Genomic DNA, 25087 nt, shown 5'->3' with positions numbered 1-25087 from the left:
GTAGGGGTGGGGGCGGGGGAAGGGGAAGGGGTGGGGGCGGGGGCGGGGTAAGGGGAAGGGGTGGGGGTGGGGCGGGGGAAGGGGAAGGGGGAGTGGAGGGGGCGGGGGAAGGGGAGGGGAGGAGGCGCGGGGGGGGGGGGGGGAAGGGGGGAGAGGTGGGGAGGGGGGAGGGGAGTGGGCGGGGGGAGGGGAGGGGAAGGGAGGGGAGGGGGCGGGGGAGGGGAGGGGGCGGGTTAAGGGGAGGGGAGGGGGCGGGTTAAGGGGAGGGGAGGGGGCGGGTTAAGGGGTGGGGAGGGTTAAGGGGAGGGGAGGGGGCGGGTTAAGGGGAGGGGAGGGGAGGGGGAAGGGGGAAGGGGAGGGGAATGGGAGGGGAGGGGGCATTAAAACAAATAGGGAATAAATATGAGAGCTCAAACCAATCAATCATGAAGATGCAATTTTGTTTCCTGAAGGCAGATAAGTGGGTGCTCGCTGTAAATTCTGTTAGATTGAAAACCACAACATTCTATTGGAGGAGATTCATGACAAGGAAAAAAATGAACAGAATGCCACATCAGTGGCTGCTGAGCCCTATCCTTTGAAGACTACAGGGCACAGACGCAGGATCATCCTGCTCCTTGACATCTACAGAAGCATCAGCATTTTTCTACTGTCTGCCTGTGGACTCCAGGGCAGAATAATGCTTGGTGTTGTGCACTGGCAACACAGAGGTTGGCTGTGGGAGGATATCACATGGTGACAACTTAAGGAGAAAACTCATTTGCCTTTGTTTGACTTCTTCTAACCTTTTCAGTTAGGAGATGAAGGTTCGAGTTGGTTGGCTGGGGAGTTGTAGGAAGTCTTTGCAGCAGTATTCCTTCTGTCCTTTCTGGCCTGCTGGTTGTGTAGCTGGTAACTATGCCCCATGAGGAGATTGTCTGGCGGTGTTTTGCACAGCCAGAGAGGGAGAACTACCATGAAGCTGGGTACTTTCACAGTAGTAAATTTTGAGGTTGCATGTCTGCTTGGTCATGTCCTTCATGGAGTGAAATGTCGCAACAACAGTACTGTAGATACCAGGAAGTAGAACACGGGGTTTCCGACTAGTCAACAACTTACAAGTGACCGGGTAAGGCCCTTTCTCCTTCACCTGGATCTCCTGGACAGCCTACTCATTGAGATACATGGTACAAATGCAGGAGACAGCAGCAGGGTCAACATTGCAGCTGATGCAGCAGGGAGGAGGCTATCAATCATCCTCATGAGCATCCCTACCACAGGTTGCACATTTGGCTGGGACACTGGTAGCATCACATCGGGTTTGGAATTTATGTTCTGACTGTGATAACTTCATAACCTGTTTTGATCTTTGATGGAAGAACCACTATGAAAAGTGGGAAACAGGGTGGGTGTGGGGATGGGATCTCTCCCCCCAACACCAGCTTTTCTGTACCGCAATACATCCTATGTTCCCACAACACTACTTGCGCCAAACTTCATTAGTCACAGTCCTTATCCATCTATCCCTTCCATATTCCCATTCCAGAACTACACAGCTGTCAATCCACCACGACACCCAGTCGTTTCATTTCTCTCCTGTTTCGCTACACGTGTGTGTGTCTAGTGTTGACAAAGACCTTAATGGCCGAAAACTTTAATTGTGATAGTCTTTTTGTTGTGCCTATCTGTGTGTCTGCATGTCTGCCATATGGTGAGAGGCAACTTTCCTTCTCATAATAAGTTCAAACATTTGACTTCCTTATCTCAATCCTCACATGTTTCTTTCATTTCATGTTGCTTTCCAACATTATGCTCAGATATTTAAGTGATATGACTGTGTCAAGCAGGACACTACTAATGCTGTTTCCAAACATTACAGGTTTATTTTTCCTAGTCATCTGCAGTGACTCACATTTTTAGAATCAACTGCCATTCATCGCACCAATTAGAAATTACGTCCAAGTCATCTTGCATCATCCTGTCCATCCTTGATGACTTGCAGCCTATGCACAATGAGCCTTTATGTTGACCAAGCAGTTAAGGAAACCCCACAGATATTTGGAGTAGGAATTCTATTTCAGGATTAGAAATAATGGTGATATAATTCTGTCAGAGACAGTGAGGGACTGAAAGTGAAGTTGAATGGGATGGACAATCTTGAAAGGAGGGTAAAAGATGAAAGTCAACAAACGTGAAACAAGGTTAATAGAAAGTACTCTAATTTTGTCATGTGATGCTGAGGATAAGGGCACTCTCAAGATTTACCAGTATCTCCAACACTGGAACACTAACTTTGTCAGGCTAAGAATCCTCTAATACGGAACATACATTCTGTGCACACAAATGCTAAGAGTGTACTCAAAGTACGCACAACATGCAGTTCAACAGAGGACTAAGACTGCCCCACATTAGGAAAACAGACATGTCCACATGCAAGCCAAACACAAATGGCTCGGAGAAAAGAAGTCCAAATCAGTGTTCATGAATAGCTATATGTTTTTCTAAGGTCACCATAAATATGTCCTCCAGAGACTACATAACACAACTCAGCAAATTCATATGAGTGCGGATGAGATGGTCCTTTGCAGCACTTTCATCTGCTGTTGCTTTCAGGCCACTTGAAATCATGTTGACATACATATTTATCAATCCATGCCTTCCTCAGCTGTGCCTAGCAACCTCACTGGATGTATTTATGATTACACTGATTGATCCATCTTACATCCAGTAGAATTATAAGGAACTTCATTTAATAATCGGAGAAAGAGATTCATCATAGATATTGGTCTAACCTACAGTCAAAGGCAACAAACCTGGTTGTGTGTGACTTTGTTTCATGATGATTACAAACATGGGACTCTACACCTAACTTTTTTCTCTACTGTATATTTATCATGTCTTCCATGGCTTTTATCAAGCAGTAAGAATCTTTCCTTTCTATTTGTTAATGTTTATGACTAACACTAATGATATTCCAATGAGTCTGCTGCATCTCATTTTAACAAAGTTCATTGTGGCACATACCCACTTATTTCAGGCAACAAGCCAAACTGTTTGTTAACCTGAACTACCATTTTGTGATTTCTGTATTTATTTCCTTTTACTTGTTACTTCTTACCCTTTCCCAGTTTTCATCATGTTTTCCTTCATCAACCTATCCAATTCAACCCACAGCTGCGTGGGAGAGCATCATCAAGTACTTTATCATTACTTGTGACAAAACTCACAAACTGATCCATAATCATTACACGTCTTACTGAAGAGGTGAGTATATTACACCAATAACTACATTTACAAAGAAAAAATTTTTGAGTAGCAGAAAAAACACACAAACTGCCATTCAGGTAACATTACAACATTGTGAAGACAAGCACTAAACAGGAATTTGGAAATGCCATGCAAACATCATTATCTACTTGTAGACGTGTTTTCATATCTAGGAATACAAATACCAATGTCAGTAAGAATATACAATCAGCAAAGTACCTGCAACCTCAGTAATACAGTGCTGTGATCAACATACTAGACTAGACACTCAGTCAAGATGACAGCAGTTCTCTCTCTCCCTGGCTATCCAGACATAGGTATTCTATAACTTCCCCTAAATCACTCTAGGCAAGTACAACCCTGACTTTCTTACCCGTCCTCTCTCATTCCAAGATAGAGTTCAATTTCAAATGGCTCAGGATATTCAACCCTCATCTTCTTTCATTCCTTTCTCCTTCCCTTACTTCTTATTTTAAATGAATATCCACCTCTAACAATACACTACTACTTTTAGCAGTGACTCGCATATCACAGTTTCACACTTAAGGATTTTTGTGTGTGACGATTCCTAAATGGTTAAATGAAGAGACTAGATCTTTGCACAGTTCTGGCCAGTCTTTACATAACTATACCACCCTAGAAAAGTCCATAAATCATTGCTCATTGAACTCAATAAACTCTTTTTAATAATGGAAGCAGCCAAACCACTATGGAAATTACAGCAGCAAAATATTAAAGTCACCAGAGGCCTGTTGAGCTCTACAAAAATTGTGTCCCAGTGGTGAGTTTCAAAACCAGAAAGAATCTGCCCATATGTGGCATGTAATTCACTGTCAGGTTTCAAATAAAATGTCCTTGACAAAGTGTGATACATACCCCAAGTCTCTTCCAGTTAGCATATTTTCACAATCACTGTTAATATGCTGTGCAACACCGCTGTGAATGAAACACCATTCCAAGGAGACTTTATAGAGGATAGACCCCTTTTTGAAAGTTTGTTCCAGAAGAAACTATTTGCTTTTTACTTCTCTTTATCTTCTATCCAATTATCTTATAACCATGTATCGATTACTAGACATACTCAAATCTGTTTTGAAAGTTGGCTCAATCCTTCACATCCAATGAAAAACAGGTACCTGACAATATTTCACTAAATATGTGTAATACTACTCATTTATGTAAGGATCACCACTAGTGGAGTTAAATCATTGAATCACATGAAAAACACATTACATGGAAGTGCTCAACCTGAGGGATTTTTTTTTTTACACTTTTGGCCACAAATAATAGTTTATAATGCTATTCAATGACACTTAATTCTTGCATAGGCGTTGCTACAGTTTTAAAATGTGTTTCATTTTAGAATGCATTAAACCGTCTGTACCCTTGATAAATAAAATATGAAATTACTATTTTGTTGTAAACCACACATTAGATTCTATTTATTTAGAATTGTGTAACTATATCCTCTTCAGTCATTTGCATAGATTTTTGGGTGGTTCGAAACTGGAAAATTTTTAATATTTTGAATCGTATTTTTCATCACCTTCCTTATGATAATTGCATATCAACTGCAAGCTGAATGTTACGCTTCAAAACACAATTATTTCACCCTGAGGGTGTGCCCCCCCCTGGCCCACAGATGTGTGTCCACCATTATGTACTTACGAATACCACAAGGGCATCAATGTTATGAACACGATACAGTATACAAACAGTTTGTTGATACGCAAATAGTTACATGTTCCACCAGGGGGCGCCAGCAAAATGTCTGTGCAGTGCTGACACCAGGTAACAGAGGTCACTGCTATCAAGGAAAGACATTCCAACTGCATGTGATGTTATGTACATGTTTCTATCTGCTGGAAATGTCCTGGCTAAATCTCATAGCCACAAATCTCAATTAGAAAAGACCAGCCTTGATGCTCCATTCTACACCACACTGTCACTGCACTGCATCATGGTATACTAAACAGTATCATCCCCCCCCCCTTTCTTACCACCGCACTCCACCACCACAACCTGTGGACACCATTCCTAATAGCCACTCAGCATGAAGCACCCTAAAAGCACTAGGGTGGAGGACACGGAGCGACAAAGGACATGTGCTGAAACCTACAGACAAGTATAAAACACACTATCATGGATAAAACATAAAACTAAAGCTGCTGTGGAGGCGTTGTCGCCCAACACCAAAGGCAGGGTGCTGGGAAAGTTAAAAGTCTGCCACAGAGGGGCTAAAAGTGGGCAGCCCACTAATAGGTGGACAACTATCACTTGGGAGCCACAGTGACACTGAGGTGGGTCTTCACGATGGGGTATTTAACCATGCCTTTGCCACGTACGGCCAATACGGAGCTGGCAGAGGACAACTGCTTCCCTGTGAGAGGCCTGGATGAAAAACTTCCACACATTCATAGTCTCCTTAATGACATGCAGTTTGTTTCGCATGCTGTTATGCCATTCCATCTCCCAAAGGAGGAAAACACTGGTGTAAGAAATAACGCAGGTCAGCTTCAGAGGTGCCTATCCCCAGAAGTGGTTTCTGCATTGCCTGTTTGTCCAGCCTCTTGGCATTGACATTGCCAGGGATCCCAACGTGTCCAGGGGTCCACATTAACACCATGGAATGGCGGGACTGTTCCAGGACATAGATGGAGTCCCGAATGGACGCTACCAGAGGGTGGTGAAGGTAGCACTGGTCGATAGCTTGTAGGCTGCTCAATGAGTCAGTACACAGGAGAAATGACTCGCCAGGGCATGAGCGGAAATGCTCAAGAGCACGAGATATGGCCGCCAGCTCTGCAGTGAAATCACTAAAGCAAACTGGCAAGGAATGCTGCTCAACATGTCCTCCATGAACATATGCAAAGCCTACATGACCATCAGCCATTGAGCCGTCGGTGTGAAACACTTCAGAGGCCCGGAACACATCAAGAATCGAGGAGATGTAACTGCGGAGAGTGGCAGGGTTAACGGAGTCCTTAGGGCCATGCAAAAGGGCTACACGAAGCTGCGGCCAGGTGTACACCGTGGAGGCATATGTGAACAGACTGCAAGTAGAGGTGGTAAAGGGAAGGACTCCAGTTCGGAGAGAAGGGACTGCACGCGAACTGCTATTGTTAGCCCTAACATGGGCCGCCGATGCAGGAGATGGAATGCCACCGGCGGGAAAAGAAGATGGTTATTTGGATTGTCAGGAGAAACAATGAATCTGTGCTACATCGAGCAGTTTCACACGTCTGATCTGCAGTGGAGGGAAATCAGCCTCCACCAGTACGCCGGTCACCAGACCCGTCCTAAAAGCCCCTGTCACTAATCAAACCCCACAGTGGTGCACAGGGTTGAGTAAATGCAATGCTGAAGGCACTACCAAACCATAAACCACACTCCCATAGTCAATTCGGGATGGGAAAAGGGCTCTGTAGAGCTGCAGCAGTGTACAGCGATCTGCAACCCAATTGGTGTTGCTCAGGCAACGGAGAGCACTGAGGTGCTGCCAGCACTTCTGGTTATGCTGACGAAGATGAGGGAGCCAAGTCAATCGAGTGTCGAAAACCAACCCTAGGAATTGATATGTCTCCACTAAGGTGAGTGGATCATCATTAAGCTAAAGTGTGGGTTCCGGATGAATGGTACTATGCTGACAGAACTGCACGAGAGACAACTTTGCAGCTGAAAACTGGAAGTCATGTGATAGAGCCCATGACGGCGCCTTGTAGATGGCTAACTGGAGGTGCCACTCAGCAACAACAGTACTGGAGCAGGAATACGAAATGCACAAGTCATCTGCATACAGAGAAGGTTAGACGGAGGTTCCCACAGCCGCTGCTAGATCATAAATGGGCACTAAAAATAGAGACACTCAATACAGAGCCCTGTGGAACTCAATTCTCCTGGATATGGGTGAAACAATGGGAGTCACCAACTTGGACATGGAAAGTACGGAGCGAAAGGAAGCGTGGGATAAAAATTGAGAGTGGTCCCCAGAGATACCACTCATTCAATGTGGCAAGGATATGAGGTCACCAAGTCATATCATAAGCTTTACGTCAGTCAAAAAAGACAGTAAGCAGAAGTTTCCATCTGGAAAAGGTTGTTCAGATGGCAGACTCGATGGACACGAGATTATCAGTGGTAGAGCGAACATGGCGGAAGCCACACTGACATGGAGCCAGCAAGCCACATGATTCCAGTACCCAACCCAACTGCTGACATACCGTACGCTCCAGCAGCTTACAAAGAACGTTGGTGGCTATCCACATTAAGCTGGTTTTTACAGGGTTTGAGCACTAGAATGATGGCACTCTCCTGCCATTGTGGTGGAAAGATGCCGTCACACCACATACGGTTGAAGATTACAAGGATTTGTTGTTTGTGGTTGGATGATAAATGTTTAATCATCTGGCTGTGGATGCGATCAGGCCTAGGAGCCATGTCGGGGATATGTGCAAGGGCACTGGGGAGCTCCCACTCTGTAAATGGAGCGTTATCAGATTCACTGCAGCGTTTAGTGCATGAGAGGACGTTCCCTTCCAGCTGATGATTGAGTGCGCAAAAGGCTGGCGGGAAATTTTCCGATTGACAATCCCGAGAAAAGTGATCACCAAAGTGTTTGGAAATCGCATTTGCGTTGGTACATAACTCGCCATTTATGGTAACCACAGGGATAGCTGTTAGGGCCTGGTACCTGAAAAGACGTTTGATCTTTAACCTGACTTGGGAAGGTGATGTGTGGCACCCAACAGTGGAGACGAATCACTCCCAACACTCCTTCTTCCTTTGTTTGATAAGGCAGCGAACACGGGCACAGAGCCATTTAAAGGCTATGAGGTGCTCCAGGAAAGTGTGCCACTTCCACAGCTGTAGAGATCACTGAAGCTTCTTAATTGTTTCAGTGACTTCCGTCGACCTCCAAGGGAAACATTGCTGCCGCAGAAACATTTATGCTAGTCACCTGCTTAACCATCAGTTCCATGTTACGGTGTAGGGGAGATAAAGCAATGACAGCAGAGGTTAAAGTTCCCCAGTCTGCTCTGCTCAAAGCCTATCTGGGCACGCATCAATGTGCCTGACGCTGGGGCAGTGACAGGAAGATGGGGAAGTGGTCGCTACTACACAGGTCGTGATGTGCTCTCCAGTGGATAGATGGGTGAAGTCCTGCGCTGCAAATTGATAAATCAATGGCCGAGTAACTACCACAAGCCACACTGAAATGTGTAGCGGCCGCAGTATTTAAGAGGCAGAGGTCGAATTGCAGCAGTAAAGTTTCAACATCTCTGCCATGGCCAGTAGGCATGGTACCACTCCACAAGAGGTTATGGGCATTAAAATCCTCCAGAAGTAGGAAAGGTTTAGGGAGTTGATCAAGCATTCCAGCTAATACATTCAGGGGTACTGCGCAATCTGGAGTAAGATTTACACTGCAGAAAGTTATTTCCTGCGCCGTCCTTATTCTGACAGCCACATCTTCAAGAGCTATTTGAAGCACATATTCAATACACACCGAATTTAGGAAACATACGCAAACTCCACCTAACTCTCTATTATAGTTGCTACGGTTCCTGTAATATCCCTTATAGCCATGGAGGGTATGAATCCGCATTGCTGGGAACCTGGTTTCCTGGGGGGCAATGTATATAGCAGGTGTAAAGCTTAACAGTAGTTGTAGCTAAGCCAGGCATTGGAAAAAAACACCGCAATTCCACCGGAGGATGACATCGTGAGACTGCGAAGGCATGGAACATTCAATGCTGCCACAGATTCATTGCCTGATTAGTCTATATCCTTTGTGTCTGTGGGCCTGGTGAGATCAAGGGCCTCAGCGGACGTCAAAATCTCCACTTCATCATCAGCTGCAGAGCTTGTAGGTAGCAGTTGTGTTGGTGCCCGTGCCATTTCCTTGGTCTTAGGCATTTTATTTTTGGATTTCTCTCGCTGCTCCTTGGGTTTCCCTGGCTGGGAAGACTTCACTGGCTCAGTCTCTGGGACTGAGGATGAGCGTGAAGTCGTACTATCAGCTGCTTTTGGGATCTTCAGCGACTTGCAGGTGTCATCTTTCCCACTAGAAGAAACCTCGGAAGGGAGTGACACAAGGGACCCCTTCCTAGTGCTAGAAGCCAAAGAAGACTTACGCTTCTCTGGATTAGAAGTGGGGACATATGTCGCCGATGGCTGGGGAGGGAGGGGGGAGGTATTGGTCCTTAAGTAGTTCGCACATGAGCAACAGTGAGGGCAATGACCCCTACCATCAAGGGGGCAGGTGTAGTCTTCCAGCTCTAAGAGGTGACCTGGGTTTGCGGAGCTGATGGTGCCAAAACTACTGTAACGGCAGTGTAAGATGTTGTCATACACACAGAATGCAGGTGCTCGATTTGTATCTTAGCCTCAGATGATGGTTAGTCTGTTCAGGGCCTTGTACTCCACGATTTTCCTTTCTGTCTGGAGAATCCAGCAGTCAGGTGAGCTAGGCAAATGGTGCTCTCCACAGTTGATGCAGATGGGAAATGGGGGCATGGAGTATTGGGACGTGATGTACTTCTGGAATCTTGGCATGTGGCGCAGGAAGACATATGGGCAATCTTCCAGTACTTAAAGCACCACACTGGGGGAGGGATATAGTGTTTACATCACACCTGTAGACCATCACCTTCACCTTCTCGGGTAATGTATTACCATCAAAGGCCAAGATGAAGGCACCACTGGCAACCTGATTATCCTTCAGACCCCGGTGGACACACCGGATGAAATGTACACTCACCACTCTAAATTGGCGCGCAGCTCATCGACAGACTGCAAAAGAAGGTCTCTGTGAAATATGATACCCTGGACCATATTTAAGCTCTTATTGGGTGTGACATTTACAGATATATCCCGCAGCTTGTCACAAGCGAGTAATTCCCATGAGGATGATGTTTTAATCAAGACTGACCCAGGTCTCATTTTGGACAAGCCCTCCACCTCCCCGAACTTGTCCTCTAAATGCTCAACAATAAACTGAGGCTTCATCGTCGTGAAAGGTTCCCACCAGCTCTCAAACATACAAGGTACTGGGGCAAATAAGATGATCTGCCTTCCTTAGCCTGACATTCCTCCCATGGTGTGGCCAGTGAGGTGAACAATTTTCTGTCATACATCTGTGCATTGAATTGAGCTAGTGATCGCTTAGAGGCTGCTGGTGTTTCACCACCAGCAATAGACGATGGACTACACTTCATCGCGTGTCATCTGCCATGATGCCACCCACTCCGACAGGGGCCCTACCCACAGCCACCACCCACCCTCAGCAAAAGCCACCTGACAGGATGGACATTGCCGGGAGTCCCGATGCCTCACAGGGATGGACATCTACTCCTTGGAATACATGGGGAGTTAACGGTGCAGGCATCAGCAGAGTGATCCCTGTGTGGTCAGGGGGCTACTACCAACAGGGTACATGGCAACCACAGCACAACATATTGGCTACCATGTTGGATATCAGGTGCAAAGAAGTCCATGGTCATTGTTGATGCAGAAATCGACACTGCATAGTGAATAGTGTCCTTGCCCAGGGGATGGAGAATGGGCATGACTGCAATGCAACGACAAGAAAGTGGGCTAAAGATGTCAATGCACAATGGACACCATGCACTTTGTAAGGCGCCCTTCCCAAGTTGGCTCACTCTTCAGGAAAATTTTGAAGATTGGAGGTCAGATCTTACAGGGGACCATCACATAAAGGCAGGAATACCTCTGGCCTATTCCAATCCCCAGACCCACAGGGGCGAAAAATCATAAGAGTGAGCAAAATATAATACAGAAAGCTAGGTGGTAGTTTGTTTAGGAACTATGTTGTTCAAGTGCCTCTAATGCAGTTAAATTTTTACATCATTGTTTGCTATGATATGGAGACAAATGGTGGATTATATACCCATTATATCAGTTCAGTGAATTGAACCTGAACCAACATGTAATTGTGACCTTTTTTTTCCTGATTATTGATTTTTCAAGCTGATTCTGCATTTTGTAATCTAGATCTTTAGATAAAAAAGGAGTTTAAAACTGATCATTTTACAAAGACATAGCTCATGTGCTTGTACTGAATTATACCATGTATGTCTGTGTGTGTTGATAAAAAAATGCTTCTGCTAGAAAAACATGTTCTTCAGTAATGCAGTGACTATTGTGTTAGCCTCCAAAATGGAAAGAGTGTTATATTTATGCACTGTATTAATAGGCAATGGTATTGCACATAAACAATGTAGATTTGAAAAGTTCCAGTTGCAAGAGAGCACTTGCATGGCCATCATCAGGTCCATTTGTTCTGTTTCAGTGATGAACCAGTGATTGTTGACTTTTGAAGTTAAGTAGTGCCAGTTATTGTAAAACCTATAATATTACAAAATCTGTAAAATCAGACTTCTATTTTTATTATTGGTTTAAATGCAAACAGATTAGAGGGTACAGTGGAATTCCAGATCAACAGAAACTTCCCCTTGATGAAAAGAAGTTTTCAAAAAGTCACAATGCTCAGGAAAATTAGAAATATTTTTACTTTTCCTTTCCACCCTGAAAATCTGTAACTAATTATTCAAACATTTTCATTCCAATACCCAAATTATTATTTTAACTGCTGGCATCTCTCTTCATTATGCAACCATAGCATCCTGTGAGGCTCCTTTTGAAGAGAGATTAAGGCTGTGATTAAGATTGTTATCAAGTCAATTGTACTTTGGTCTGCAGAACATCACAGTTTCTTGTGATCTTCCTTAACAGTGCAGCTAATAAGCAAAATGGGCTGGAGGGAAGAAGAAAAACAGCAAGCGTTTGTAAATACACATTTGTATGTAACGAGAAAAGTTAATTTTAAAAAAGTGATAAATGAAGAATGGTCATAATCAGGTGTAACATTGCTTCAGCTATACCTGCGTCCTTCGAAGTGGAGGTTGCCTGCCTCCAATACAGGGAACCAGTCAACCAGTGTTATTTCTTCTTCCTGAAATAAATTTGTTCTGTTTAGGTTCTATAACAACAAATAAGCAAATTTACAAAAGTTACATAATATTATAATATATCATATTTGAAGCAATTTGCCAATCATTGCATCGGTTCAAAAACTTATCAACACTTTATGTGTTTATGCAGTACTTCATAACAGACAACTGTCATTTGTGAAAAGACTGAAGATCTATTAATATTGATTGTCTGGTCATCACCATATAATGTAATGAGGATCATAACACATTTTCCTTGCCGGAAGCTAGTACTTACTTCCGTACCTACCTTTTTTGCGTTAAGGCACAGACCTGACTGTGTTCATAAGCACCCATGTCATAACCTTAGAACACCTTTATGCGAAAGATGTTAAGAGCAACTGTATGTTAAGCTCAATCAACAGAAGGAAAGAGCTAAAATCAAGAACTACTACTTGAAGAAACATCAATAAAATATGCCGTAGTGGCAGCAGAGATCCCTAAACAAACATTAAATGTCCTTTGCAAAATTGCTATCATTTATATAAACAATCTGCACGTTGCATGCCAAAATAACCAGTAACTCAGGTGGAAAACATACAATTAAACATAAGCAGTTCAGAAAAGGATATCGGATCAGATAATAGCAAACCATCAAGTTATTATTATGACCAACGCAAAGTGGTGGGAGATCACCACTCAACAAATGGTGATGGCTAAAGAGACAGTGCCCAATAAACAACCTAGTTAAAATGATCATCTTGCAGTGAAAGAGCCAAGAGGTGGCCAGCCGAACCGTTGGGAGAGGTTAAGTCAATGGAGCTTGTTCCAGTAAAGAGAAAACCAGTGGTGATGCAAAAGTGACACCATCTACCAACAGACAGCAACAAGAAGATCATCTGAATCAATGGAAGAGCTGGCAGGTTGAGGTAGGACTGCAGTCTTGTCACACATGAGAACAATGTGACGAGGAACCCACAAGAAAATCATAGTGGCTCCCTCAAAAACCACAACTGTAAGCTTCCTTGGACTCTTCCAGCACAATGAGGATCTGAAGGCTTGTGAGAGAATTGGAGCATATGACACAATTCAAAGGTGTATATTGTGAAATGTGCTAGGTGGTCTGAAAGAGCACAAAGAGCTCTGCTTTAAAAATCTAGCAGTTTGCAAGAAGATCGTACCAAAAATGGTCAGTGCCAACGATAAGGCACACCAAACACCATGGACTGCGAGTCGTCAGTCTACATGAATATGCTACCACTAAATTGGGTGCAAAGGTTGAGGAGCTAACAGCAATAGATCAAATCCATCTGCCTCCCGAGGAAAATACTTTGAAGTCCAAGATAAACACGGGCAGCTACATGAAGCGAAAGTGGTGAAGGGCTCACACCAAACAGGAATGTGGCAGACTGCACGAAGCTAAGCTGTTGGAGCAGTAGCCAAAAGCGAACTCTGGAAGGTAATACGAGAAAAATGTGGCCTGTACTGGCAGTTGAAGGAGGCATCAAAATAAAGGGCACAAGATGGGTGGCTGGGCACAACACAACAAACGGCAATCATATCCACTGAGGAGAAGATCATGCCAGTAGGACAGCTCCAGTTAGGCAGCTTCTGCATAGAAGCTCTCAACCAGACTAGTGTAAAGGTTGCCAGTGGCCCAACATACTCCACAACAGTAGACTGTGTTATGACCATGAATAAATGAAACCCATATAGTCTAGTTTCAAATGGACATGGGATTGGTATAAATGGAAGACGTAACGATAGTGGAAGAAACCCACTGTGACACTAGAAATTCATACAAACTGTTTTTTTCAATAGAAAAGCAAAAACAATTTTTGATCCTGCACAAGTAGAGGATCAAGACATTACCAAGGATGCCACACAAGGATACAAGTCCATGGAGAACTGCTTAAGATAGCTAAGTCATTGACCAATAAGGAAGTTGGATATGCCTGTGGGAAAACAGATCATGGAAGTGTTAATGGGGACAGCAAAGATGGTCAGTTGGATCTACATCTACATCTACATCCATACTCGGCAAGCCACCTGACGGTGTGTGGCAGAGGGTACTTTGAGTACCTCTATCGGTTATCCCTTCTATTCCAGTCTCCTATTGTTCGTGCAAAAAAGGATTGGTTGGTTGGTTTAGAAGCAGGAGAAGGAACCAAACTACAAGGTCATCGGTCACTTGGTCCTAATAAAATAATGCCCCAAGTGTGAGGATAAAATGGACGAAACATATAACACAAAACAGAAAGAAAGAAAAAGCCAAAACAGTGAAGAGGTGGCAACGAATACTAAGAGAAAAAAAAGGGTACAGAAAAGAAACAGAAATACGCTAGAAACAAAAGACAGTAAAACATGAAAGCAGATTACAGTGGCTGACCAACCACAAGAATAAAAAGGGAAAGCCAGCCACTCTAATACATTAAAACCTCCACCCTAAAAGCACTAGGGTGGAGGGGACAGACCAACAAAATACATGCACTCAAACCTACACTGAATTATGAAACACACTCTCACGAATATAACGTAAACAAAAACTGCAGTGGAGGCATTCTCGCCCAACAACAAAGGCAAGGTACTGGAAAAGTTAAAAGTCTGTCACAGAGGGGCTAAAAGTGGGCAGTACAGCAAGAGGTGGGCAACTGTCATTTGGGAGCAACAGCAACACTGAGGTGGGTTCTCGAGACGGTGTAGGTGACCATGTGTTAGCCACATATGGCCAGTGCTGAGCCGGCAGAAGACAGCCGATTCCCTGCAAGAGGCTTGCATGGAACACTTCCACACATTTATAGTCTCCTTAATGACATGCAGTTTGTTGTACATGCTGTTATGCCATTCCGTCTCAAAATGCCGGAAAACCCTGTGATGTAAGGCATAACGTATTTCAGCTTTGGAGAAGCCTATCTCCAGAAGAAGTTTCTACATTGCCTGCCAGCATGTCAGCAAGTTCGTTGCCCAGGATTCCAACATGTACTGCAGTCTACACAAACACTATCGAACAGCGGGTCTGTTCCAAGGCATAGATGGACTGCTGAATGGATGTTACCAGAGGGTGGTGAGGGTAGCACTGGACGATAGCCTGTAGACTGCTCAATGAGTCAGTACACAGGAGAACTGACTCGCCAGGGCATGAGTGGATGTACTCAAGAGCATGAGATGTGGCCACCAGCCCTGCAGTGAAAACACTGCAGCCAACTGGCAAGGAGTGCTGCTCAATATGTCTTACATCATCAGATGCAATGCATACGTGTCCATCAGCCACTGCGCCGTCAGTGAAAACCACTTCACAGCCACGAAACACGACAAGAATTGAGAGGAAGTGACAGCAGAGAGTGGTGGGGTTAATGGAACACTTAGGGTCACGCAAAAGGTCCACACGAAGCTGCGGCCAAGACATACACCAAGGAGGCATACATGAACAGTCCGCAAGTAGAGGTGGTAAAGGGAAGGACTCCAGTTCAAAGAGAAGAAACCGTATGCAAACTGCTATCGTAAACCCTGATCTGGGCCACTGATGCGGGAGATGGACTGCAATAGGAGACGGTAATTTGGATGCTCAGGGGAATTATTAATGTGTTCTGCATAACTGGTGAGCAGTTGCACGTGTGATCTGCAGTGGATGGAGACCAGCCTCCACCAGTGCACTAGTCACCGAGTCGTCCTAAGGGATCCCGTCGCTATTCAAACCCTACAGTGGTGCACAAGGCCACGTAAGTGCAATGCTGAAGGCACTGTCGAACCATAAACCACTCTCCTATTATGAATTCAGGATTGGACAAGGACTCTGCAGAGCTGCAGCCGTGTACAGCGATCTGTACCCCAATTTGTGTTGCTCAGGCAATGGAGGGCATTGAGGTGATGCCAGCACTTCTGCTTAAGCTGATGAAGATGAGGGAGCCAAGTCAATCGAGCGTCAATAACCAGTCCTAGGAATTGATATGTCTCCACTACAGTGAGTGGATCATCATTAAGGTAAAGTGCAGATTCTGGATGTATGGTATGACACCGACAGAAGTGCATGACATATGACTATGCTGCTGAAAACTGGAAGCCATTAGCAAGAGCGCATGGCTGTGCATTATGTGGTTCACTGGAGGCGCCACTCAGCAATAACATTAGTGGAGCAGCAATATGAAATGCAGAAGTCATCCGCATACCGAGAATGTGAGATGGAGGGCTGACAGCCGCTGCTAGACCATTAATGACCACTAAAACTAGAGAGTCACTCAATACAGAGCCCTGCAGGACTCCATTCTCCTGGATATGGATGGATCTATGGGAGTCACCAACTTGGACATCAAAAGTACGGAACGATAGGAAGTTTGGGATAAAAATCGGGAGTGATCCCCGGAGACCGCACTCAGACATGGCAAGGATATGACATTGCCAAGTCATGTCGTATGCTTTACAGAAGTCAATAAGGACAGTAATCAAGTGTTGCTGTCTGGAAAAGGCTGTTCGGATGGCAGACTCAATGAAAACAAGATTATCCGTGCTAGAGCGACACTGGCAGAAGCCACCCTGACATGGAGCCAGCAAGCCACATGACTCCAGGAAACAACCAGGACCCAACCCAACTGCCGACAAACCATAAATTCCAGCAGCTCACAAACAACGTTGGTGAGGCCGATGGGCCGATAGCTATCCACATCAAGAGGGTTTTTACTGGCTATGAGGACCGAAATAATGGTGCTCTCCCGCCAATGCGATGGAAAGATGCCATTGCACCAGGGCCATTGAAGATGACAAGCTTTTAGTCAGATGAGAGATGTTTAATCATCTGGCTGAGGATGCGATCAGGCCCAGAAGCTCTGTTGAGACAATGCGCAAGGGCACTCACTGAGGAGCTCTCACTCTGTAAATTGGGCGTTACAGGATTCACTACAGCCTGTAGTGAATGAGAGGAAGTTCCCCTCCAGCTGATGTTTGCATGTGTGAAAAGCTGGAATGATAGTTGCTCGGCACAGAACCTGCGAACCACATAACTAGTAATTTATAGGAACATCGGGGACAGCTGGTGGGACCTGTCACCCGAAAAGAGGTTTGATCTCTGCCCCCATTTGTGAAGGTGCCGTGTGACTCACAATGGTGGAGACATATCTCTCCCAACACTCCTTCTTCCATTGTTTGATAAGGTAGCAAACATGTGCACAAATCCATTTAAATGCTGTGAGGTGCTCCAGGGCAGTGTGCCACTTCCGCAGCTGTAGAGATCACTGATGCTTCTTAATTGTTTCAGCGACTTCCGTCGACCTCCAAGGGACTGCCTTATGCCTCAGGCACCCTAAAGAGTGAGGGACCACATTTTCTGTTGCAGAAACATTTGTGCTAGTCACCTGCTTAACCATCAATTCCATGTTATGGTGTAGGGGAGATACAGCGATGAAAGCAGAGGTTAAAGTTCCCCAGTCCGCTCTGCTCAAAGCCCATCTGGGCACGCATCCATGTGCCTGATGCTGGGGCAGTGACAGGAAGATGGGGAAGTGGTCGCTACTACACAGTGGATAGATGGGAGAAGTCCTGGGCTGCAAATTGATAAATGAGTGGGTGAGTAACTACAATGAGCCACACTGAAATGTGTTGCGGCCCCAGTATTTAAGAGGCAGAGGTCGAATTGTGGCAGTAAAGTTTCAACATCTCTGCCATGGCCAGTAGGCATGGTAACACTCCACAAGGGGTTATCAGCATTAAAATCCTCCAGAAGTAGGAAAGGTTTAGGGAGTTGACGAAGCATTCCAGCTAATACATTCGGGGGTACTGCACCATCTGGAGTAAGATATACACTGCAGAAAGTTATTTCCTGCACCATCCTTATTCTGACAGTCACAGCTTCAAGAGCTATTTGAAGCACATGTTCAATACACACCGAATTTAGGACACAAACGCAAACTCCACCTGTCCCTCGATTACAGTCGCTACGGTTCCTGTAATATCCCTTATAGCTGAGACGGGCAGGGATCCGCATTTCTGAGAACCAGAGTTCTTGGAGGGCAATACAGATAGCAGGTGAAAGCTTAACAGTTGCTGTACCTCAGCCAGGCGATGGAGAAAACTGCCGCAATTCCACAGGAGGATGACATCATGAGACTGGGAAGGCATGGAACATTCAATGAGGCAGTTTACATCTCAGTCACCTGCTACCACTGATTTATTGCCTGAACAGTCTATGTCCATTGTGTCTGAGTGTCTGGCGATCTCTAGGTCCTTAGTGGATGCCAAAATGCTGACCCCATCCTCAGTCACAGAACTTGTAGGTAGCGGTGGTGTGGGTGCCACTGCAATTTCCTTCGCCTTAGGCGATTTCTTTTTTGATTTCTCTCGCTGTTGCTTGAGTTTTCCTGGCTCAGAGTACTTCACTGGCTCAGTCTCTGGGACTGAGGATGAGGGTGAAGCCCTATGACCAGCTGCTTTGGGGCTCTTAAGCCATTGGCAGGTGTCATCTTTCCCACCAGACGATACCTGAGAAGGTAGTGACACAAGGGACCCCTTCATAGCGAGAGAAGTCAAAGAAGATTTATGAGTCTCCAGATTAGAAGTGGCGGTGGACGTTTCTGGAGGGGGGGGGGGGGGGGGGGAGCGTGGGGTGTTGCTGTTGCTCCCAAAGTAGGTGGTTGGGTGGTGCAGGAGCAACAGGTAGGGAAATGGCCCGTACCATCAAGGGGGCAGGTGTAGTCTTCTGACTCTGAGATGTGACATGGGTTGGCGGAGCTGATGGTGCCACAACTGTTGTAGCAGCAGCGTAAGAACTGACACACAAAGGATGCAGGCATTCCAATTTTCTCGTAGCTTCAGTTTAAGTCAGTCCTTTCTTTCTCGAGAATCCTGCAGTCAGGCAAGTAAGGCAAATGGTGCTCTCCACATTTGACACAGATGGGAGGCGGGGCACATGGAGTATTGGGATGTGACTGGTGTCCAAAATCTCGACATGTGACACTGGAAGTACAGTGGGAAGACATATGGCCAAACTTCCTGCACTTAAAGCACTGCATTGGTGGAGGTATACAAGGCTTTACATCACACTGGTAGATCATCACCTCGACCTTCTATGGCAATGTATCACCCTCACACTCCAAGATGAAGGCAGTGCTGGCAACCTCATTATCGTTCAGAACCTTGTGGACATGCTGGATGAAATGTACACCTAACTGCTCTAAATTGGCGTGCACCTCATCATCGGACTGCAAAAGAAGGGCTCTGTGAAATATGATACCCTGAACCATATTTAAGCTATTATGGGGCATGATGGTTACAGAAACAGCCCCCAGCTTGTCACAGGCGAGTTATTCCCGTGACAGGGCAGAGGATGATGATTTAATCAAGACTGACGCAGATCTCATTTTGGACAAGCCCTCCACCTCCCCAAACTTGTCCTCTAAATGCTCAACAAAAAACTGAGGCTTCATCGTCATGAAAGATTCCCCATCAGGTCTTGAACATACAAGGTACTGGGGCAAATAAGGTCCGCTTCCAGCCTTACCCAGACGTTCCTCCCATGGTGTGGCCAGCGATGGTAATGATTTGAGCTTGTACTTCTGTGATTTGTATTGAACTCGTGATCTTTTAAAGACTGCTGGTGTTCCACTACCAGCATGACATGGAGTATGCTTCGTCACATGTTTCCAGCCCTGATGCCACCCACACCGACCAGGGGCTCCCCCACAGGTGCCGCACAGCCGCAGCAAAGGCTACCTGGCAGGATGGCCATGGCTGGGAGCCCTGGTGCCCCAGGGGGATGGGCGTCTACCCCTTGGCATATGTGTGGAGTTAATGGTGCAGGCATCAGCAGAGTGATCCCTTTGTGGTCAGGGGGCTACAACCAACACGCCACAATGCAGCCCCACCAGAACCGACTGCCTACCATGCTGGATATCAAATGCAAAGATGTGTGTGGTCTTCTTCGACGCCCAAATCAACACTGTATAATGTATGGTAGAAAACTCACCCAGGAAGGTGTCCTCGACCTGGAGATCTACGTCTACATACACACTCCACAATCCACCATATGGCGTGTGGAGGGTACCTTGTACCACAACCAGCATCTTCTCTCCCTGTTCCACTCCCAAACAGAATGAGGGAAAAATTACTGCTATATGCCTCTGTACGAGCCCTAATCTCTCTCATCTTATCTTAGTGGTCTTTCCGCGAAATGTAGGATGGCAGCAGTAAAATTGTACTACAGTCAGCCTCAAATGCTGGTTCTCTAAATTTCCTGAGTAGCGATTCATGAAGAAAACAACTCATTTCCTCTAGAGACTCCCACCCGAGTTCCTGGAGCATTTCTGTAACACTCGCATGATGATCAAACCTACCAGTAACAAATCTAGCAGCCTGACTCTGAATTGCTTCTATGTCCTCCCTCAATCTGACCTGATAGGGATCCCAAACTCTCGAGCAGTACTCAAGAATAGGTTGTATTAGCATTTTATAAGCGGTCTCCTCTACAGATGAACCACAGCAGTATAATTTTTACATGGCTGTATTTTTTATCCAGTAATTCACTTCCTCTCCTAAAGAGCTATTCAAAAATGTATCACATTATACCATTCATTGAAACACAAAGTTATTAATTACGTAACACAACAATGACTTTGTGCCCAGGATCACAAACTCTTCCATTTCCTGGAGTTGTCAGAAAACAAATGAAAACCAAGTAAGCACATAACATAAGCTTTGACTCTTCTGTACCATTGCTCAGGAGAAGAACATTCAGAGGTGCTCAAAGTGGTGACCCTGGACACCGATACACTGGCACACTCATTGAATGGAAGAATTACTTACTGCTTCCAGTGTTTGTGCTAAAGAGAATTACAAGCAAGCTCAATACGTTCCTGGCTATTCTCTGGGGTTGTTGGAATATAGCCATAGACAACATCCTTAATGCATCACCAAAGAAAATGTCAGGACGATTTAAATCAGGAGACCTAGCATGCCAAGTAACTGTTCCTCCTTGACCAATCCATCTGGCAAGATACCTTCGATTCAGAACACTATGTGGATGCAAGACATTATGTGCTAGACATCCATCATGTTCATACCACATAAGCATTCTGGTCCTTAGCAGCACTTCATCCAAAAGTGGAGGAAGAATTCATCTCAAGAAGCTGGTATACGCTGTTCCATTTAGACTACCGTTAATGAAATAAGGGCCAATAATTGTAGTACCAAGCATCCCACACCAGATATTAACTCTACATTGACACTGACGTTCCCCCTATCTAAGCCATTGGGGGTTGATGCTGGACCAATAATGCATGTTCCCTGTATTTACATGTCCTTTTTTTGAGAAGGAACATTCATCGGTAAATAGAATATTGGAGAAAGAGTTTGGTTTGTTGATGATTTGCTGCTGTGCCCACTGACAGAAGTGTACATGATTCTGGAAATCATTCCCATGTAGTTCCTGACGTAGGTGTGCATGGTAAGGATGGAAATTGTGATGTGTAAGAATATGATGTACACTGGTTTTAGGAATGCCAATATCGTGTTCAAGCTGTCATGTGCGCACATGGAAATTCATAGCTATAAAAGTGAGAACAGTGACTTAGGCAGCTTCCTATGTGGAAGTTCAATGATGATTGCATTGTTGTGGGTCGAATCTTCCCATTTCCTGAAGCATCGCAACAAAATGAGAAAATATACGCCAGGAAGGTGGGTTCTTATCAGGATATCACTATCTGTACAGTTCCACTGCCTGTGTAGCATTTCGCCTACCTTCAATGACAATGACAACAATAAAAGAAATGTTACGACAATGCAGTCTGTATGAAGGATAGCCTTTACTGTATGTGTACTCTACACATCAGTATTTAAAAGGATTAAAGTACCATACTAAATGTACCCTTATAAAAGAACAGTATTGCAATTATTTTTCTGCTAACTTACACTCCCCATAGGTGAGTAGCATTTCTAACTTCTCTTTGTTGGTGTACAATCTACTCGCAAAACTCCAACAGCAGTGGTTGACGGAATGACGGGTGTGAATTTTACTTATTTTTACATTTGTCCTCTGTCAATGTCAGCACGTGGATGTGTTCCATTACCATGAGTATCTCCACTAAGCACTGGGAGTGACATCATCAGTTTTGTGTTATGTAATTACATAATTTTGTGTTTCAGTGAATGGTAAATTGTGATACATTTTTGAATAGGTCTTCAGGAGAAAAAATTTAGTACTGAATAAAATATACAGTGTGCCATTTAAAAGAGTCATTCCGCTGTTCATATCTTTGTAAAAAACAAAGCTACAACACAGGCAATCATGCTAATTGATGTCCCTCTGACAGCTAAAGAACATTTACTTTAAACATTTTGTAATTTGCATCTGGACAAACAGTTACTCGAACTGGTCAAGATAAATGGGACACCCTGTATACAGCATCAATAACTTTTTATCCACTTCATGCAGCTATTCTACTTGTCCATAACTATGCCAAAATGACCAAGAGGTAGGATGGGTTACGGAAATAGGAACGTTCCTGGTGTCAGTGACATGTTGCTGCAGTTGCTCTCAAAATTTGCAACATTTGCAGGAGGTCAACACTTCAGCATGTTGTTACTGTAGTTGCTGCAGCAGTTTCTGCTGCTGCTGCTGCAGCTGCTGCAGCGACCATAATTACATAAACTGGTTCCCCAAGATGATGCAACTGGATCAATGGATGCACAAGACACATTTGTCACCAGTTTTACAACTCATTCTCAAGGTGCAGGTTCAGATGCATTAAGTCAAAAACTAGGGGACAACATGACGCCCAATCCAGCGTATAACAAGTGGCCAACAGGAAGAATTCAAGCTTTTTGAAGAACTGAAACAATTGAAATGACACACTAGCCAGAAATGTGAGCATCAGATGTAATATGCCAAGAGACGAAATCAAGAGTGTTACCCAAAACAGGCAAACATATATGAGTGGTAGAACATCAGCAGGCCTGGCTTCTAAGCAACCACACTCCCAACAGCATTAAGTCAATGGTTACCCTCTCTTCACACCTCATAAACCAGAGGCTTTTCCAACATACATGATTAAATCATGCCCTGTCAGCAGACACTGTTACTGCAACCACTTTGTTGGCTGCTAGCATCATTGGTTCTGAACTGTGAAGGGGTTAGGCAACTCAAGGAAAATGACTAATGAACCAAGGTTGAGGCAATGTAGGGTACAATGTAGGGAAGTTTGCTCCTCAGCAGTTCAGAAAAGCTGGTGTTAGTATCAATAATGCAGATGGCACAGGCTGTGAAGCAGTCATTTCATGGAAGAACATTGTGTCAGGCAGCATGCCCGACAATGGGGTGGTCTACCTGTCTCTCAGCAACAGTTTCTCAGTGGCCATTCGTATGGAAATACAGCTTCTCAGTTGTCATGCCCATGTAGAATGCATCAGAGTGGTGGCAGCTTAGCTTGTAAATCATGTGACTTGTCGCATAGGTAGCCTTGCCTCTTGATGAGGTAGGTGATTTTGTGATTGGTCTGGTCTAGGTGGTGGTGGTGGTGGTGGTGGTGGTGGTGGTGGTGGTGGATGTATGGGCCAGGATTTGCATCATGGTCTATTACAGGGATATGAGAAAACATACAAGGGAATATGAGCAGGCGTTTTAAAGGGATGAATGAATATATTGTGTAGGTTCAGTGGACAGCAGCATGACACTGTTTGAGGAGTGGGAACGATAGTGGGTAGGTCATTCCTCATTTCAGGCCACAAAAAGAGGTAGTTGAAACCCTAGCAGAGAATATGATTCAGATTCTACAGTCCTGGGTCATAATGAGTCATGAGGGTAATGCTCCTCTGCAGCTCGGCAGTGGGACTTTAGGAGATGATGGGATGACTGGAGAGATGAGTCCCAGGAGATTTCTCCTGTCACCCATCACCCCCAGTTAGCCCCACCATCTGGCCACAGAGGAGTGTTCTCCATGTTACTACCACCCAGGAATGGTTCAACTGAATCATATTCTCCAACAAGATTTATGAACGTGGCCTGAAATGAGAGATGTCCTACCCACTATCCCTCCTACACTTACCACAGTGGTATTCTGCCACCCACTAAAACTACACAATAACTTCGTCTATCGCTACACAACCCCTGTTCCCAACACCTTGTCTGATGGCTCATATTCCTATAACAGACCAAGATGTCCCATACATCCTCCTCCTCCACCACCATCACCAGTCCTGTCAGAAGCATCAACTATCCCATAAAATGCAGGGCTACCTGTGAAACAAGCCATGTGATATACAATCTAAGCTGCAAACACTGTGCTGCATTCTACTTGGGCAAGACCACAGACAAGCTGTCTGTCTGCAAGAATGGTCACCAACAAAGTGTCCTGAAAAAACAACAGGGCCTCACAGTGGTTGAGAGCACTGTCCAAAATTGTGTCTTAATGACTGCATCCACTGATGTGCTTCCTACCAACATCAGCTTTTTAGAACTGTAGAGATAGGATATATTGCAGGGTGGGTTCCTATGTTCCCATAAACCTCCTGGTGCATCCTGCACCTACTTAACTGTTTCCCTGTTCCCAGTCCAGCATCACACAACCTTATATTCCACAAAAGCATCCGTAGTCTGCAGTGTAGTGCATGGTAGGGTGTAGTTTCCATTCTAAGAATTGTTCGGGATTTTTTCATATTCCATTCATGTATAGATCTTGGAAAGAATAACTTCTTAATTCATCTTCCTCAAAATCTATGAATGATATAAATATGGGTTTGTTTTTCTTCAAGCTATTTGGATGGGCAAATTCTAAAGTTAGAACTGATATTTCTGTAGAACAAAAACTAACCTTACAGAGATAATGTTCTATCTGTTTATAGATTCAGTATGATTTTGCACTTTTAATCTACATTTCATAACAAATTCTGGTCCACTATCACATCTGTCCCTC

The sequence above is a fragment of the Schistocerca americana genome, chromosome 1, assembly GCF_021461395.2.
Source record: "Schistocerca americana isolate TAMUIC-IGC-003095 chromosome 1, iqSchAmer2.1, whole genome shotgun sequence".
NCBI classification, from domain to species: domain Eukaryota; kingdom Metazoa; phylum Arthropoda; class Insecta; order Orthoptera; family Acrididae; genus Schistocerca; species Schistocerca americana.
This window is presented reverse-complemented; position numbering follows the sequence as displayed.